Raw genomic sequence first — 17524 nt, 5'->3', positions numbered from 1 at the left:
GACCCTTCGGTCCTTTCCCCATCTAAGGGGGTGTGAGACGAGCGATACACGGCCTGACTCCGCCTGCTAGTATCTCGTGCCTCAGTTTCTCTATCTGTAAAATGTAACGCACTGGCTTTGTTGCGCCCTTTGGCCTTTTCTAAAGTGATTTCATGTCTCAAACTCCCATTTAGAGTCCAACAGACCTCTCAACCAAAAATGTAGCAATCATTCCTGTCCCTTCTTTCTCCTTCACATGCCCCTCCCACCCCACTAAGTCAGTCACCATGTCTCTTATTTAGAGTGTGTATGTGCATGTGTTAGTAGCTCAGTCGTGTCCGACTCGGCGACCCCGTGGACTGTAGCCAGCCGGCTCCTCTGTCCGTGGAATTCTCCAGGCAGTTCTCCAGGCAAACTCTGGAGTGGGTTGCCATTCCCTTCTCCAGGGGATCTTCCTGACCTAGGGATCAAACCTGGGTCTCCTGAATTGCATGCAGATTCTTTATCGTCTGAACCAGTGCCTCTCAAATATTTCTCCTATCCACCTTTCTCGATCCCCAGTGCCATCACATCAGGCCAGGTGTTGCCCTCATCTCCAGCTGCCTGGCATAGTTAAGCTCTACTTCTACTCCCGTGTCCAGCCCTGAACTCCCAATCTATTTTCCACAAAGTGGCCAAAGTGATCATTTTAAAACATAAAGCAGATTGGGGCACATTATGCTCAATACCATTTAATGGACTTCCACTTCTTTCAAAATCAAGTCCAAAGCCCTTACTACTTTCTACAGAATCAGTAAAACTCCGTTCTAGCCACATTTGCCTCTAAGGCCGGGTTCCATACCCCCTCCCCCAGGAACTCAACCTGCTGTTACCCCACTGCCACATGCTGTTGTATCTACCATGCTTGGTCCATAGTAGGTGCTCGATAAATATGTGGGGTCCATACATGCTCAGTCATGTCCAACTTTTTGTCACCCCATGGACTGTGGTCTTCCAGGCTCCTCTGGCTCATGGAACTTTCCAAACAAGAACACTGGAGAAGGTTGCCATTTCCTACTCTAGGGTATCTTTCGTGACCCAGGGATCAAACCCTTGTCTCAGATGTCTCCTGCATTGGCAAACGGATTCTTTACCACTAGTGCCACCTGGGAAGCTCTGAGGACCTGGGATGTTCTTCCCCACCCTACACCCTACCTTTGTCTAGTGTGGCAAATATTGCTACTTGCTCCCCTCGCATTATTTTCTGGCTCCTAAACACACAATTAGACAGCATTTCCCAAGCTTCCCTGTTTCTCAGACCAAGTTCTGGTCAAATGAATATGATGTGCGCCATTCTCAGGCCTAACCCATAAAAAACCTCTCGTGTAATTGTTCACACTTCCTCAGCTTTAAGGTAAAGGACTTTTAAAGGACTTGAAAGTGAAGGACTCCAAGGCTCTAGGAGATGGCTGAGTTGCAGAATAGGAGGAATCTGGATCAATGAGACATTTCTTAGTAGACAGCTGCCCACACTAGACAAGAAAATAAACTTTTACTGGATTCTGCTACTGAGACAAGGAGAATTTTTGTTAGAGCAGTTAGCTGGCCCCAACTAAGATACCTAACTCTGAATCATCCTTTGGGTCCTTACTTACTTCCCTTCACATGTTAACCCACTCTACGTGCCTACCCAGCATTATTCAACATAGTTAAGTCAATGAATCATGTTTACGCTATAATAACTACAAACACTGTTTCTACTGAACCCAATAATGTGGGTTTATGTTTTATTTCTTCCACACTTTCATTTGTTTTCTTTGTGGCTACTGCTATTTTTTTCTATATGTCTTAAACTTCTTTAGAAATTGTGTCTTGAACTTCTGTTAGAAATTGTGTTTAATGGACTGAGCTAATTTTCTCATTGTTTTTCTTTTTCATCCCTCTTTTTGGCTTTTTTTGTTCTACTCTCCGGGAGATTTCCTCAACTTTAGCATCCGTTTCTTCTAAGAAAGGATTCTGGGCTCACCTTTCAGTTATCAATATTCTTCTCTGCAGACGTTAGATCATAACTTCCTCCTCCTGTTAAAGTCAGTACTTCCCCTGTCTCTGTCTGCCGAAGGTCTGCCAAAATTTCTGGACCACTAATGTCTGCCTCCTCTTCTATTCACATTGTGGGCTGATATATTTTTTATTTCTTACTGTCATATAAGCAAGAGTCAAGGAGAAAAAAAATCAATCAATACTACATGTTTATATTTATAATTAAAAAAAAACAGGTACATAAGGAGTATAAATAGCTAGTTCAGAGAAAGGGTATAGAAAACAGAGCTTTCAAATATAAAAAGATGCTCCGCTCACTCATATTAAAGGAACTGAAAATTGAAACAACATTGAGATTTTTTTTCACTTATCAGAAAGAAAAAAACTTTGATAAGGCCCTATTGATGAGAGCATTGTCTTGCTTCTGTCCTTAGCAAGCTTTTTAAAACTGTGTAGAAAAACAGGATTAGTAATAATAGTACTAAATGTAGGGTGATCACCTCATCCTTGTTTACACAGAACTTTTCCTGTTTGCTATCAGTCAAAAGTCCCATCTCCAGGGGAATTCCCTGGCAGTCCAGTGGTTAGGATTCTGAGCTTTTGCTGCCAAGGACGTGGGTTCAATCCCTGGTCAGTGAACTAAGATCCCATAAACCACACAGCATGCGGGGAAAAAAGTCCCATCTCCCAAGAAAACTCTCAGCTGGGCAAACCAGGGTGGTTATTCACCCTAGTATGGTGGGGTACTAGTTTGATATATTACTTAGTATGTTTCCATTTGCTTTCACACTGTGACCCCTTTCCCACCCAACTTAGACTTTGAGACAATTATTGCTCAAGAAAGAGTTGCTTCAGCAGAAAAATAGGGAAAGGATGTTCTGAATTCTAAAGTCCTGGAGAGAGGACTCACGGCATGGAAGAAGTCATTACAAGTCAGAGCAGGGCTCCCAAGCTCCCAGTTCTGGAGACTTGGTACGTTTGAGGGAGAAGAGAGAGGATGAGAATGCAACAGCAGGGCAAGAGGCCAATGGGGCCGGGACGAGTGGGTCCTGATGTGGAGATATCATGTGGACCAAAGCAGAGACCCCTCTGCTCCAGCTCCCCCCCAGAGCAAACTCCAGCCTAGAAACGATCTGGTCTAATTCCAGGGAACGCCATTGTGTCAGTTCATTTTAAGCAATAGTAACCAACTCTGGCTGATGATAAGCAGAAACACAATTCATTAAATAAGAAGTTCAGGGACTTCCCTCATAGTCCAGTAGCCAACACCCTGCACTCCCCAAGCAGGAGGCACAGGTTCAATCCCTGATCAGGGAACTAGATCCCACATGCCAGAGCTATGAGTTCACATGTCATGACTAAAACCCGGAACAAACAAACAAATAAATAAAAATAATTAAAAAAAATAAATAAGAGAAGTTCAAAACTCATCAGGAAACTTCTAGAAGTGGGCAGGAATGACAAGACCAGGCCATGTGCCACCATATATTATGGAGTCAGTCTGGTGAGGACATTAGGTACCCAAATTTCACCAGATATCTGGCCATGGGCACTATCTCAACATCATTCTCACCTACCCTCCACATGAGGTTTGCTGGCAGTCTCAGCATCTTTGTAACCCAAGCTCTGATTGGTTGAGTCTGACTCACACGCCCATCTCATACCTGCAGTGGAAACTATAAAGGCAAATATCTGGCTTTTGGCTTCTATGGAGGGAGAAGACTGCCTTCATTTACAAAATGAGAATTCCTTGAATATAGGAAAGAAATTCTGTTGTTGTTCAGTTTCTCAGTTGTGTCTGACTCTTTGCATTTCCATGGACTTCAGCACGCCAGGCTTCCCTGTCCTTCACCATCTCCCAGAGTTTGCTCAAACTCATGTCCATTGAGTCAGTGATGCCATCCAGCCATCTCATCCTCTGTTGCCCCCTTCTCCTTCCATTCTTAGGCAAGAAAAAATCCAATTATAACTATACATCACTCTACCAAAGATCTCCATCAGTCCTCCTCCTCACTGTCACTCAGGGACACCGTCACTCTCCCCAGCAGCCTCCATGCACCCAGTGGCCACTGAGCTGGAACGAAGCCCAGTGTGTCGTGAAACTTTACTCAGTCCCCATCTGACTTGTCTGTGAAGACATCTCATTTTAATGGCCAGGATCATCATGAATCCCCTGTGACAGAGGAGGGCACTGGGTACCTTGGGGTTGGGGGCAGAGGAGTATGAGGACACAGATCTGTGGGCACCTGTCCCAGGTGGAAATGAGTGTAGCCAGCTTGCAGTCTCCTCCCAAACCAGGAGAAAGACAAAACACAGCCCAGAAACCCATGGATAATTTTATTCTGATCTCACCCAGGGAAGATAACTTCTGATAGACTCCATACAGGGTTGACAAATGGCAGATGGCTGGCTCCGCATTGCAAGAGTAAAACTCACCAAATTTCCTTTCTTTTCTTGACATTCTAGAGCAGTGCTATTCAACAGATCTTTCCACAGTGGTGGAAAAATTCTATATTTGATGGTGTCCAATACAACCACCAGCCATGTATGGCTATTGAGTGAGATGTGCCCAGTACTACTGAGGCATTAAATATTATTTATCCAACTTGAATTAATTTAAGTTTATATGGCCAGGAGTGGGTAGCGGCTACCGTATTGGCTAGCACAACTCTGAGATATGAAAAATGACAAGCATGACTGTGAGGTCCAAATGGCCTTGGGTTTGAATCCCAGTTCCACCTCCACCAGATAGCTGAGTGTCCCAGTACAAGTCACATTATCTCTCTGGCACTGTTTCCTCATCCGAAAAACGGGGCTATTAATGTCACTGCTCAGGCTTATTGTGAGGATAATGGACATACAGAACGGAACAGTGCTTGACACTTAGTAGGTGCTCCAAAAAATGATGACTCTCTTTCCCTCTTTTATTGAGTGCGGGTCATGGCTTCCTCCAGGCAAACAATAGTTGCAGTGTAAGGAGTCCTGCCAGTTACAGAGTTTAGTCTTCTTGGAAATTTCATACCAGTTAGGGAAGAGGGTTGGAAAGGGACGGTGTAAAAAGACGGAGAAGGCAAGTGAAATAAGTCAAGCAGAAAAAGATAAATACCATATAACCTTACTTCTGTGTGGATTCTAAAACAAATAAGCAACAAAACAAAAACCAAGTTCATGGATATAGAGAACAGATTGGTGGTTGCCTGAGGCAGGGGGTGAGGGTTGGTGAAGTAGGTGAAGGGGGTTAAAAGGTACAAATTTCCAATTATAAAATGAATGCAATGGTGATGTAATGTATAGCACGGTGACTAGAGTTAGTAATTCTGTATTGCACATTTGAAGGAAGCTAGGAGACTGGGTCTGGAAAGTTCTCATCACAAGAAAAAAATTGTTGTGACTGTGTGTGGTGACAGATGTTAACTGGGCTTACTGTGGTGATCATTTTGCAACACATATATACAAATATGGAATCGTCACATTGCACACCTGAAATTAACACAATGTTATGTCAATGGGAAAAAAAAGAGTGCAAAGGGAATGATCTATGAGAATGAGAAGAGGTGGCATCCCAGTGCCCCTTTCAGGAAGAAACAAGATGCTGGGTTTGGACAGAGGCCAAGCACCTGAGACATACTTGATGGCCCTCGCTTGGCTAAGCGCCCAGCTTCAGTATGGCTAAGACGCTGGGATCTGAAAGAGGCTCTAAGGGCTGGGAATCAAGCTAATGTCTTTTAAATTCACATCTTGATGTTTTCTGAAGAAAGCCAGACAGAAGTTGGCCAGTAATGCTTCCTCCTCAGGCACTTAACTGGCTATACGACCTTAGGCAAGTTTGTTCACCTTCTGGACCTTGTTTCTCTACATGCCTCCTGCAAGGTTGCTGTGAGAATTCACCCAGAGAATGGGAGGGAAACTGCTTTTCCAACTGTCAGTCACCATAAATGGTGAAGATGAAAAAAAAACTGATGATGTTTAAAATTTCAGAGCCAGAAGGACGTTGTGGAAGCCTGATGACAGAACCAGAACTAGAATCGATGTCCCAGGACAGGGTTTTGTCTTGTTTCTCATCCTCTGGCACAACACAGGTATTTAAAAGCAAATATTATCACCATTCACCTTTAAAGTAGCAGATTTCAAAGCATAATACTCGGTGTTGGCAAGAAAGGAGAGAAGATAACTTTCACCCCACTGCAGATGGGATGAAATTGGCACAAATTGTAAGGAAAATTAACAAGATGACTAAGAACCATTTGAGTCAGCCCATACCACTTCTAGGAATCATTTCCAAGAAAATATTGAAAGATGCTCCTAAAGATTTAGATATAAGCATGTTAATCCCAGCTTCGTTTACACTTATTATGTCCAATGTTCACTTCACTTCACTCACTTATTATGTCCAACATTAGGGGAATAACTAAGTTATTGATATGTCAGTAACAGGGAATGTAAAGTTGCCATTGAGAATACTTTTTGAAGAGCATCAAATGATATGTAGGAACGCTCCAGAAAATATAATGAGGGGGAGAGTAGAGTATGTATATCCATCAGGAAAACTTTTAATGTCCCTTGGTGGTCATCAAGAAACAGTCTCTTAGGCAATCAACAGAATGAAAAAGAAAACCTACAGAAAATATTTGCAAATCATATATCTGGTAAGGGGTTAATGTTCAGAACATGTAAAGAATTCCTACAACTTGACAATAAAAAACAAATAACTCAATTAAAAACTAGGCAAAGGCTTGACATTTCCTTAAGAAAGGTATATAAATGACCAACAGACATGTGAAAAGCTGCTCAAAAGCTGCTCAAAATCAATCATTAGCAAAATACAAATCAAATCATAAATTAAGGGCTATAACAACTGTTGGCAAAGATGTAGAGAAATTGGATCCTTATGCTGTGTTGGTGGAAATGTAAAATGGTGCACTTGCTGTGGAACTCAGCATTGAGTTCCTCAAAAAATTAAAAATAGAATTAACATACAATTAATCCAGCAATTTCACTTCTAGATATTCACCCAAAAGAACTAAAAGCAGGGTCCCAAAGAAGTATTTGCACACTCCATGTTCTTGGCAGCATTGTTCATGATAGTCAAAAGGTAGAAGCAACCCAGGTGTCCAGGGATGGATGAATGGATAAATAAAATACAGTATAAAATTATGATGGAATATTATTTAGCCTGTAAAAGGAAGGAAATTCTGATACGAGCTATAACATGGATGAACCTTGAGGACATTATGCTAAGTGAAGTCAGTCAGTCACTGGTTCGATCACTGGCCAGGGAACTAGATCCCTCATGCTGCAACTAAGATAAAAAAGATAAGTACTATATGATTTCACTTACATGAGGTATATGCTGCTGCTAAGTCACTTCAGTCGTGTCCGACTCTGTGTGACCCCATAGATGGCAGCCCACCAGGCTCCTCTGTCCTTGGGATTCTCCAGGCAAGAACACTGGAGGGGGTTGCCATTTCCTTCTCCAATGCATGTATGCATGCTAAGTCGCATCAGTCAGGTCCAACTCTGTGCAACCCCATAGATGGAAGCCCACCAGGCTCCCCTGTCCATGGAATTCTCCAGGCAAGAACACTGGAGTGGGTTGCCATTTCCTTCTCCCACATGAGGCACATAAAGTAGTCTAAAACCAAAAAAAGTAGTCTAAAATCATAGAATGGTGGCTGTCAGGAGCTGGTGGGGGGATGGGGAGTTGTTGTTTAATGGGCACAGAGTTTTATTTTCCAAAGTTGAAGCATTCTAGAGACTGGCTGCACAATGACCAGAATGTACTTATCACTACTGAACTGGATACTTAAAACGGTTAAGAGGGTACATGTGTGTGTTAGTCGCTCAATCGTGTCGGACTCTGCAACCCGATGGACTGTAGCTTGCCAGGCTCCTCCGTCCATAAAATTCTCCAGGCAAGAGTATTGGAGTGGATTGCCATTTCCTTCTCCAGGGGATCTTCCCAAGCCAGGGATCAAACCCAGGTTTTCCGCACTGCGGGCAGATTCTTTACTGTGTGAGCTAGCAGGGAATAATAATAATAAGAGGGTAAATATTATGTATATTTAAACCACAAGTTTTTTAAAAAAGAAAAGTAGCTTTTAGCTCTTTTCATCCTATTTTACCTCCACACCACACGAGTTGTTTTCTTGTCCTTGAACTTGTCACTTTGTTGCAAGGTGGCAGCTCCAGGCATTAGATGCTCACAGCAGCATCTTAGGTGGGAAGAAGCAGAGATGGAGGCTTCATCCCAGTGATGCTGTCTTTCCATCCAGGCAAGGGGAGGCAGCAAGCTCACCACTCATGTTTCCTGGCCAGAAGTGGGCCACATGCACACCTCCAGCGATGTTCGGCGTCTGTGCTGTCCAATACTATAGCCACAATCATATATGTTAAATATTCAGTTCAGTTCAGTTCAGTTTCTCAGTCGTGTCCAACTCTCTGCGACCCCATGAACTGCAGCACACTAGGCCTTCCTGTCCATCACCAACTCCCGGAGTCCACCCAAAACCATGTCCATTGAGTCGATGATGCCATCCAACAATCTCATCCTCTGTCATCCCCTTCTCCTCCTGCCCTCAATCTTTCCCAGCATCAGGGTCTTTTCAAATGAGTCAGTTCTTCGCATCAGGTGGCCAAAGTATTGGAGTTTCAGCTTCAGCATCAGTCCTTCCAATGAACACCCAGGACTGATCTCCTTTAGGATGGACTGGTTGGCTCTCCTTGCAGTCCAAGGGACTCTCAAGAGTCTTCTCCAACACCACAGTTCAAAAGCATCAATTCTTCGGCTCTCAGCTTTCTTTATAGTCCAACTCTCACATCCATACATGACCACTGGAAAAACCATAGCCTTGACTAGATGGACCTTTGTGGACAAAGTAATGTCTCTGCTTTTCAATATGCTATCTAGGATGGTCATAACTTTCCTTCCAAGGAGTAAGCATCTTTTAATTTCATGGCTGCAATCACCATCTGCATTGATTTTGGAGCCCAGAAAAATAAAGTCAGCCACTGTTTCCACTGTTTCCCCATCCACCTGCCATGAAGTGATGGGACCAGATGCCACGATCTTAGTTTTCTGAATGTTAAGGTTTAAGCCAACTTTTCCACTCTCCTCTTTCACTTTCATCAAGAGGCTCTTTAGTTCTTCACTTTCTGCCATAAGGGCGGTGTCATCTGCATATCTGAGGTTATTGATATTTCTCCCGTCAATCTTGATTCCAGCTTGTGCTTCTTCCAGCCCAGCGTTTCTCATGATGTACTCTGCATATAAGTTAAATAAGCAGGGTGACAATATACAGTCTTGACGTACTCCTTTTCCTATTTGGAACCAGTCTGTTGTTCCATGTCCAGTTCTAACTGTTGTTCCTGACCTGCATACAGGTTTCTCAAGAGGCAGGTCAGGTGGTCTGGTATTCTGAAATCTCTTTCAGAGAGGTCTGAAATCTCTTTCAGAGAGGTCTGAAATCTCTTTCAGAATTTTCCACTGTTAAATATTATTTCATTTTAATTAGTTGAATTTTAAAAGCCACATGTGGGCAATGGTAACCAAACTGGACAGTGCACCTATACAATCTATTAATAGAAAGGGGATAAGATGAACATGAGTGGCCCAGATCAGTCATGATTCCTTTCCCTGGACAGGCTGAACCTTCTCTAAAATTAAGGCAACCCCATTACTACCTAAAAACAAAATTGAGGGACTTCCCCGGTGGCCCAGTGGCTTAGACTCTGCACTCGCAACACATGGTGCCCAGGTTCGATCCCTGGCCAGGGAACTAGATCCCTCATGCTGCAACTAAGATCTGGTGCAGCCACAATAAAAATAAACAGACAAATAAATATTAAATTTTCTGAAGTTCTTTGAACAAGGAAGAAGGGTGTGTGTGTTCAGTAGACAACCAACAGTATCTGCTACAGGTAAGCTACTGTGTCTGATCACACTTTTGGTTTAAAAAGAAAGGTGTGCATGTGTCGTGTATGTGTGTGTGTGTGTGTGTGTGTGTGTATGTGTGCACATGTGCAGAAAAAGCTGGAGGTATAGTCATCAAACACTTACCATGGTCATTACCTTCTGGTATTGGCATTATAGTTTATTCTTATTTTCTTCTTAACACCTTTTGTATTTTCTAAATTTTATATAGTAAGCAGAACTATATTTATTGTTAATAACAAGTAGCTACCATTACACACTTATTAGAATGGCCAACATCCAGAAGAGTGACGCCACCAAATGCTGGGGAAAACGTGAAGCAGTGGGAACTCTCATTCACTGCTGGTGGGAATGCAGAATGGGGCTTCCTAGGTGGCCAATGTTAAAGAATCCACCTGCCAATGCAGGAGATGCAGGAGATGCAGGTTCAATCCCCAGGTCAGGAAGGTCGCTTGGAGGAGGAATTGGCAACTCATTCTAGTATTCTTGCCTGGAAAATCCCATGGACAGAGGAGCCTGGTGGGCAACAGTCCATAAGGGTCGCAGAGAGTCTGACACAACTGAGCATGCATGCTTACGTTTACAGGAATGCAAAATGAATGATACAGCCACTTTGGAAGAGAGTTTGGCAGTTTTGGTTTGTTTTTTTTACAAAACTAAACGTACTTTTAACATACAATCCAGCAAGTATGCTCCTTGGTATTTATCCAAAGGAGGCAAAAAAACTGTGTCCACACAAAAACCTGCGTACAAATATTTATAGAAGCTTTATTAATAATTAACTTGGAAGCCACACTGAAGATGTCATTCAGTAGATGAATGTATAAATAAACTGGAATATCCAGATAACAGAATATTATTATTCATTGCTAAAAAGAAATGAGCTACCAAGCCATGAAAAGCCACGAGGAAACTTAAATGTGTACTACTAGGGGAAAGAATTCAATCTGAAAAGGCTACACAATGTATGACTGCAACTATGTGACATTCTGGAAAAAGGCAAAAGTGTGGAGACAGTTAAAAAATCAATGGCCACCAGGGGTTAGTGGCAAGAGATGAAAATGTAGAGCACAGAGTATTTTTAAAGCCGCAAAAATAACTCTACATACTATAATAGCTGGATATATGCCATTATGGACTTGCCAGGTGGCACTAGTGGTAAAGAACCCACTTGCCAATGCAGGAGACATAAGAGACCTGGGTTTGATCCCTGGGTCAGGAGGATCCTCTGGAGAAGGGAAATCCCAAAGATAGAGGAGCCTGGCTGGCTACCATCCATAGGATGGCAAAGAGTCAGACACAACTGAAGTGACTTAGCATTTAAGCACACATGTGTCATTACAGATTGTTCAAAATCATAGAATGTACAAAAGCGAATACTACCATAAACTATGGACTTTCAGTGATAATGATGGGTCAAAGTAGGTTCATCAGTTGTAACAAATGTACCACTCTGGTGAAGGATGCTGATAATGGGGGCAGTTATGCATGTGGGGGACAGGAGACAACTTTGCTGTGAACCTAGAATCCGGCTCTAAAAAACACTCTTAAAAAATAAATGAACTAAGTACCGGTTGCAGTTTTGATGAAGGATATCATTGGCAAACCACCATTCTGATCCTAGTGATTACAATTCCTGGGGTGACCACTACCTGTAGGGTGATGAAGGGCCATCGCTTCCCTTTCCTGTCCCTGAGCAGCATGGACATCTCTGATGCCTTGGGAACAGCAAGACTCAGGCTCTGTACAAAGATAGCATCCAACATAGCAAAGGCCAACCCATCAGAAAACATTTACTGAAGCGACTGTGGGCAGGGCATCACTTTAGGAACAATAAAACACCTAAGGATGACTAAGACATAGCGTCTGCACTAAGCTGGGACTCCAGAAGCATGGGGAATCTTGGCTCTACCAATTCTGCGTGAACTTGAATAAGTTGCTTTCCTTCTCTGAGCTTCAGTTTCTTCACCTGCAACCTGGGTGTGACTCCTGCTGGATGACCTCGCAGAATTCCTGTGGGAGAGTTGCTAATGAAATGCTACAGTATGGGACTTTCCGTGTGGTCCAGTGGCTAAGACTCTGACTCCCAATGCAGGGGCCTGGGTTCAATCCCTGATCAGGGAAGTAGATCCTGCATGCCGCAGCTAAAGATCCGGCATGCCACAACAAAGATCGAAAATCCTGCATGCTGCAGCTAAATAAATTAACTATTTTTATTTTAAAACAGAAACACTGAAGTGAGATGCTCCATTACTTAATGGCCTATGGGAGATGCAGGTAAGGGGGAATCCCTGGGTTTGGAGCCAGGCAGATCTGGGTTTGGATCTCAGCCCTGCCACTGACGGCTGTGAGGCCTTGCACAAGACACTTGATTGCTTACAGTCACTGAGTGAGGAGCACAGGCCCAAGGAGCATGGTGTGATATTAAAGTCCATGAACTGAGAATTAGTCAGACTTGAATGCAAGACCAAATTCTGCCATTTATCAGCTACATGCGACCTTCTAGCTATTTCCAAGGAGAATCAGAAGTAAAGAAATTCAAAGGCTCATTACTGACCAGTAGGAAAGTGGGATCAGGGGGTGAAAAGAAAGGGAACACTTGGGTTAAGAATGGAGACAGATAATTCACAGGTACAAGGTGGTGGCTGAGGGTAAGAAGACCAAGGGGAAGCCCATGGGAGAGCTGAAAGGACATTTATGGAGCATTTACAGTAAGTCAAGTATGTCAATCCTTATAATCACCTATTCTGAAGGTACTTTTATCATCCTCACCTTATAGGTGGGAAAACTGGCCAAGGTTACATTTTTGTCCATGAACCCAGAGCCCACACTCTTTACTCTGCCTACAGTCAGGTGGCCCCAGCTCATCATCCCTGTACTTCTATCAAGTTTTCTGCAAATACTGGGTGTGAATCCAGACTAAAAAATAGCCTATTTTCCTCCCCCCCAGAGGCTTCCAGACTTGTGGAGAGCAGACACAAACTCATAGTGATTTGAGATGAAGCCTGGGGAGGCCCATTCAGCCCATTACTGCCTGCAAAGTGATGAGTCTTGGTTACTCAGTTTCTACACCTGCAGATCTGCCTGGCCTGTCTCTGACTCTCCAGAGGCTCCACTTCTCTCAGGGACAGAGCTTGGGGGCTCCAACAACGTTACTGTTGGCCATATTTCCCACGTTTCTCTGGCCTGTCCCCATGAGCCCACAGGCCTCTTTGTGCCTTTTTTCCAGAGGTCCTTCCCCCCGGAATTCCCTCTCCCCGGACCCCTCTTTCTTCTCATACCTGACAGATCTCTGTTCATCACCCCTCACCCACTCCCATTCCACTCCGAAAAAGGATCCTGCAAGCTTCCTCTTTCCGCTCACTTTTGTCTCAGTCTTGCACAAAGGGAAATGTTATATGTGCTGGCACCTAAGAGGAGAATGTGCACTGTCCTTCTAACAATTAAAACCAAGTAAGTAAGTAAGTGCTAGTCAGTCAGTCCAACTCTTTGAGACCCATGGACTGGAGCCCACCAGGCTCCTCTGTCCATTGACTTCTCCAGGCAAGAATACTGGAGTGGGTAGCCACTGTCTTCTGCAGGGGATCTTCTCAACCCAGGAATTGAACCTGGGTCTCCTGTATTGCAGGCAGGTTCTTTACAATATGTGCTGACACCTAAGAGGAAAATGTGAACTGCACTTCTAACAGTTAAAACCAAAGTCCCCCTTTAAAGGGCCTCCTAGGTGGCGCTAGTGGTAAAGAACCCGCCTACCAATGCAGGAGGCTTACGAGATAGCAGGTTTGATTCCTGGGTCAGGAAGATCCTCTGGAGGAGGAAATGGCAGCCGACTCCAATATTCCTGCCTGGAGGATCCCATGGAAAGAGGAAACTGGTGGGCTACAGTCCATAGTGTCGCAAAGAGTCAGACACACCTGAAGCGACTTAGCATGCACGCACACCTCCTTTAAAACCTTGGAACTTACCTTAAACATCCTTATCAAAAATTACCTTCACAGGCAGAGCTCAGAACAGTTTATGGAAGCCTAAGAGAGGCCTTCATAACAATTTATTTATTTATTGCATTTATTTAGCACTGCATATTCATTTTTAAATATTTGTTTTTATTTATTATTTATCCCTAGGTTGGGAAGATCCCCTGGAAAAGGGAAAGGCTACCCACTCCAGTGTTCTGGCCTGGAGAATTCCATGGACTGTATAGTCCATGGGGTTGCAAAGAGTCGGACACCACTGAGTGACTTTCAGTTACTTACTATAAATTATTTATTTGGTGTTTCCTTATGCCAGGCACTGGTGTAAATACTTTACAGCCTCTCTTTTCCCATATCTACATCTTTAAGAGGTGGAAACTATTATGATCTCCATTTTACAGATGAGGACTGAGATTTCAAATCATTACCCAGTAAGAGGCAGAGCCAGAGTCAGTCTGTTCTAATCCGGTTTCAAAGCCCATGACTTTGGTGTCTCTGGGCCCACAAACTGGTGGACTGTGGGAGCATCTGACTACAGTTGTGTTTTATCTGGTCTGCTACATATTTTAAAAACAGAGAGGGCTTCCCTGGTGGCTCAGTGGTAAAGAATCCGCCTGCCAATGCAGGAGACATGGATTGGATCCTTGGTCTGGGAAGATCCCACATGCTGTGGAGCAACTAAGGTCATGAGCCTCAGTTACTGAACCTGTGCTCTGGAGCCATGAAGCCACAATTACTGAGCCAATGTGCTGCAATTAGTGAAGCCCATGCGCCCTAGAGTCCATGCTCTGCAACAAGGGAGGCCACTGCAATGAGAAGCCCGCACACCACATCTATGGAGTGGCCCTGCTTTCCGCAACTACAAAGTCTACAGCAGTGAAGACTCAGCACAACCAAAAATAAATAAATAAATACAAATAAAAATTGAAAAAACTAGAGAATCAATTGCCAACATTTAAAAACTAGCAGATTTCTCCTATCAATTGGAATTTTCAGCTTCTCTTGAAATAGCCAAGGGATTCCCTGGTGGTCCAGTGGTTAGGACTCTCTCTCACTGCCAAAGCCCTGGGTTCCATCCCTGGTCAGGGAACTAAAATCCCACAAGTCATGAGGCGTGTGGCCAAAAAAAAAAAAAAAAAATTCCTAAGACTTGGCCACACTGTCTGGGTTCCCACATGGCAATAACTGGCTGGGGGCAGTAGCAACAGCCCCTCTTAAACAGAATGTGTGCATTCCACTTTGCCATTGGCTCCCTGGTCCCTTGCAGACCTACTTAATTTTTTTTTTAAATTTCTTTGGCTGTGCCGCATGACAGGTGGGATCTTAGTTCCCTGACCAGGGATCGAACCTGTACCCTCTGCACTGGAAGCACAGAGTCTTAACCACTGTACTGCCAGGGAAATCCCATTTATTTTCTTTGACTTCCTGGGCTTCGGAAGCATGTGAGTTTGTGACTCCTGGGTCCACAATTTCTGATAGTTGTAGTTTCCTTGCAATGTAATGAGTTCCCCATCACTGGAGATGTGCATACTGACATTTATTACAGGTGCTGGAAAGAAATTGCAAGAGCTAACTGGGATCAGATAGCACATATAATCCTTTCCAGCCCTGTAATACCAAATATTTACTTAAGGCTACAGCATGTATTGTCGACAACTAACTTCCCCTCTGATCTCAATTTACTGTTTCAACCTTTCCTTCTCTTTACCTTGGTTTCTTGATCTATTTATATATTTTAATCATATGATTATGCTGTATGAATTCTGGTAAGCTTCCTCAAATCCTTTTTGGAACAAGGCATGGGGAACAAATAAATCCAGACATAAATATTTACATAAAGGGCTTGGTTCCAGATACTGAAAAAAAAAAAAAGAAAAAAAAAAAAAGAAAAAAAAAAAAAAGAAAAAAAAAAAAAGAACTATAAGTTTTAACAGCCAAGGTATCTTAGTTTCCCTGAGATGCTTAGGCTCAAAAAGATAAAGGACCTAAGAGTCTGGATTGTAGCAGCTGAATGCGCATGAGGCTAGGTGGTCTCAACCAATTGTCTCAGGAAATGAAGCCTCAATGCTTTATCACCCATTCTTTATTTAAAATAGATTTTAAAATTATAAAACTAATTATGGCAGTTTAATAAAAAAATTGCTTCAGATTCCTTAACATTTCTCCCATGGAGAGGGAGAATCTATGTGTTCTTTCCTTGAATCTGAGTGGGCTTGTGGCTGATTTAACCAATGTGCTATGCTTAGTCGCTCAGTCGTGTCCAACTCTTTGCAATCCCATGGGCTGTAGCCCACCAGGCCGCTCTGTCCGTGGGATTATCCAGGCAAGAATACTGGAGTGGGTTGCCATTCCCTTCTCCAAGAGATCTTCCCAACCCAGGGATCGAACCCTGGTCTCCCACATGGTAGGTGGATTCTCTACCATCTGAGCTACCAAGGAAGAAAGATGGTACAGATGATCTTATTTCCAAAGCAGAAATAGAGACACAGACACAGAGAATGGTATGGACGCCAAGAGAGGAAAGGGAGGAGGGACGGATTGGGAAATCAGGACTGACATATGCTCACTGCTATGTATAAAGTGGTAACTAGTGAGAACCTACTGTATAGCTCAGGGAACTCTACTCAGCACTCTATAGTGACCTATAAGAGAAAGGAATCTGAAAAAGAGGGGATATACGTATACGTATGGCTGATTCACTTTGCTGTACAGTGGAAACTAACAGAACATTGTGAAGCAACTATGCTCCAATAAAAATTAGTTTTTAAAAAAAGTAGCCTTATGGAAATACCTGCATGGGGAATAACTGAAGCCTCCTGCCAATAGTCAGTGAGGAACTGAGGCCTCCTGCCTGCAGTCATGTGAATCCCTCATCTTGGAAGGAGACTCTCCAGCCTCGGTCAGGCCTTCAACAACTACAGCCAAGGATGACTTCTTGACTATAACTTCATGAGCCAGAACCACTCAGCTAAGCTGATGTCAGATTCCTGTCTCAAAGAAATCGGGTGAGGCGATAAATGCTTATTGTTTTCACCTGCTGAGTTTCAGGGTTCATTCATTCACACCAACAGATAACTAGTACACAAGGTTCAAAATTATTAAACATAAAAAAGAGGATATAGCAAAAGCTCTCTGTCACTCCTATCTCTAAACACCTGGTCCCCCATCCTCTCCCACCTCCCCCAGCTAACTTAGAAAGCCCTTGGGAAATGTTAGGTTTATTATCTGGGATACAGAAGCGGATACCCTTGGCTCCTCTTATAGATTATCTGACTGAAGATAGGCTGTAGCAATATGGCATCCCCTTTCCAAGCTATAAAGTCATACCCTTCTTTCTGCACAGGAACTGGGCCTTTTCAGCCCTGATGCCACCTTTCCCAGCCATGGCCTCGATCTCCCATGAGCATCCCCACATCCTGTCTCAAGTGTGAGGGTGGGGGATTCCCCTCCTTGCATACCAGTGGAAAACATTGGTGTGAAAGACATACGTCTTTTTCTTTGACCCACAGAAATCAGAAATCAAACCCAACACCTCCAAACACACAGTCCCAGCCTGGTCCCCAGCCTTCTCTCCAAGGTGTCCACTTTTTATCCTGCCCCAACCTTATATCCTCACCCCAGACTT

Source organism: Cervus elaphus, chromosome 23 (assembly GCF_910594005.1).
Source record: "Cervus elaphus chromosome 23, mCerEla1.1, whole genome shotgun sequence".
Taxonomy (NCBI): domain Eukaryota; kingdom Metazoa; phylum Chordata; class Mammalia; order Artiodactyla; family Cervidae; genus Cervus; species Cervus elaphus.
Note: the sequence above shows the minus strand (reverse complement) of the source record.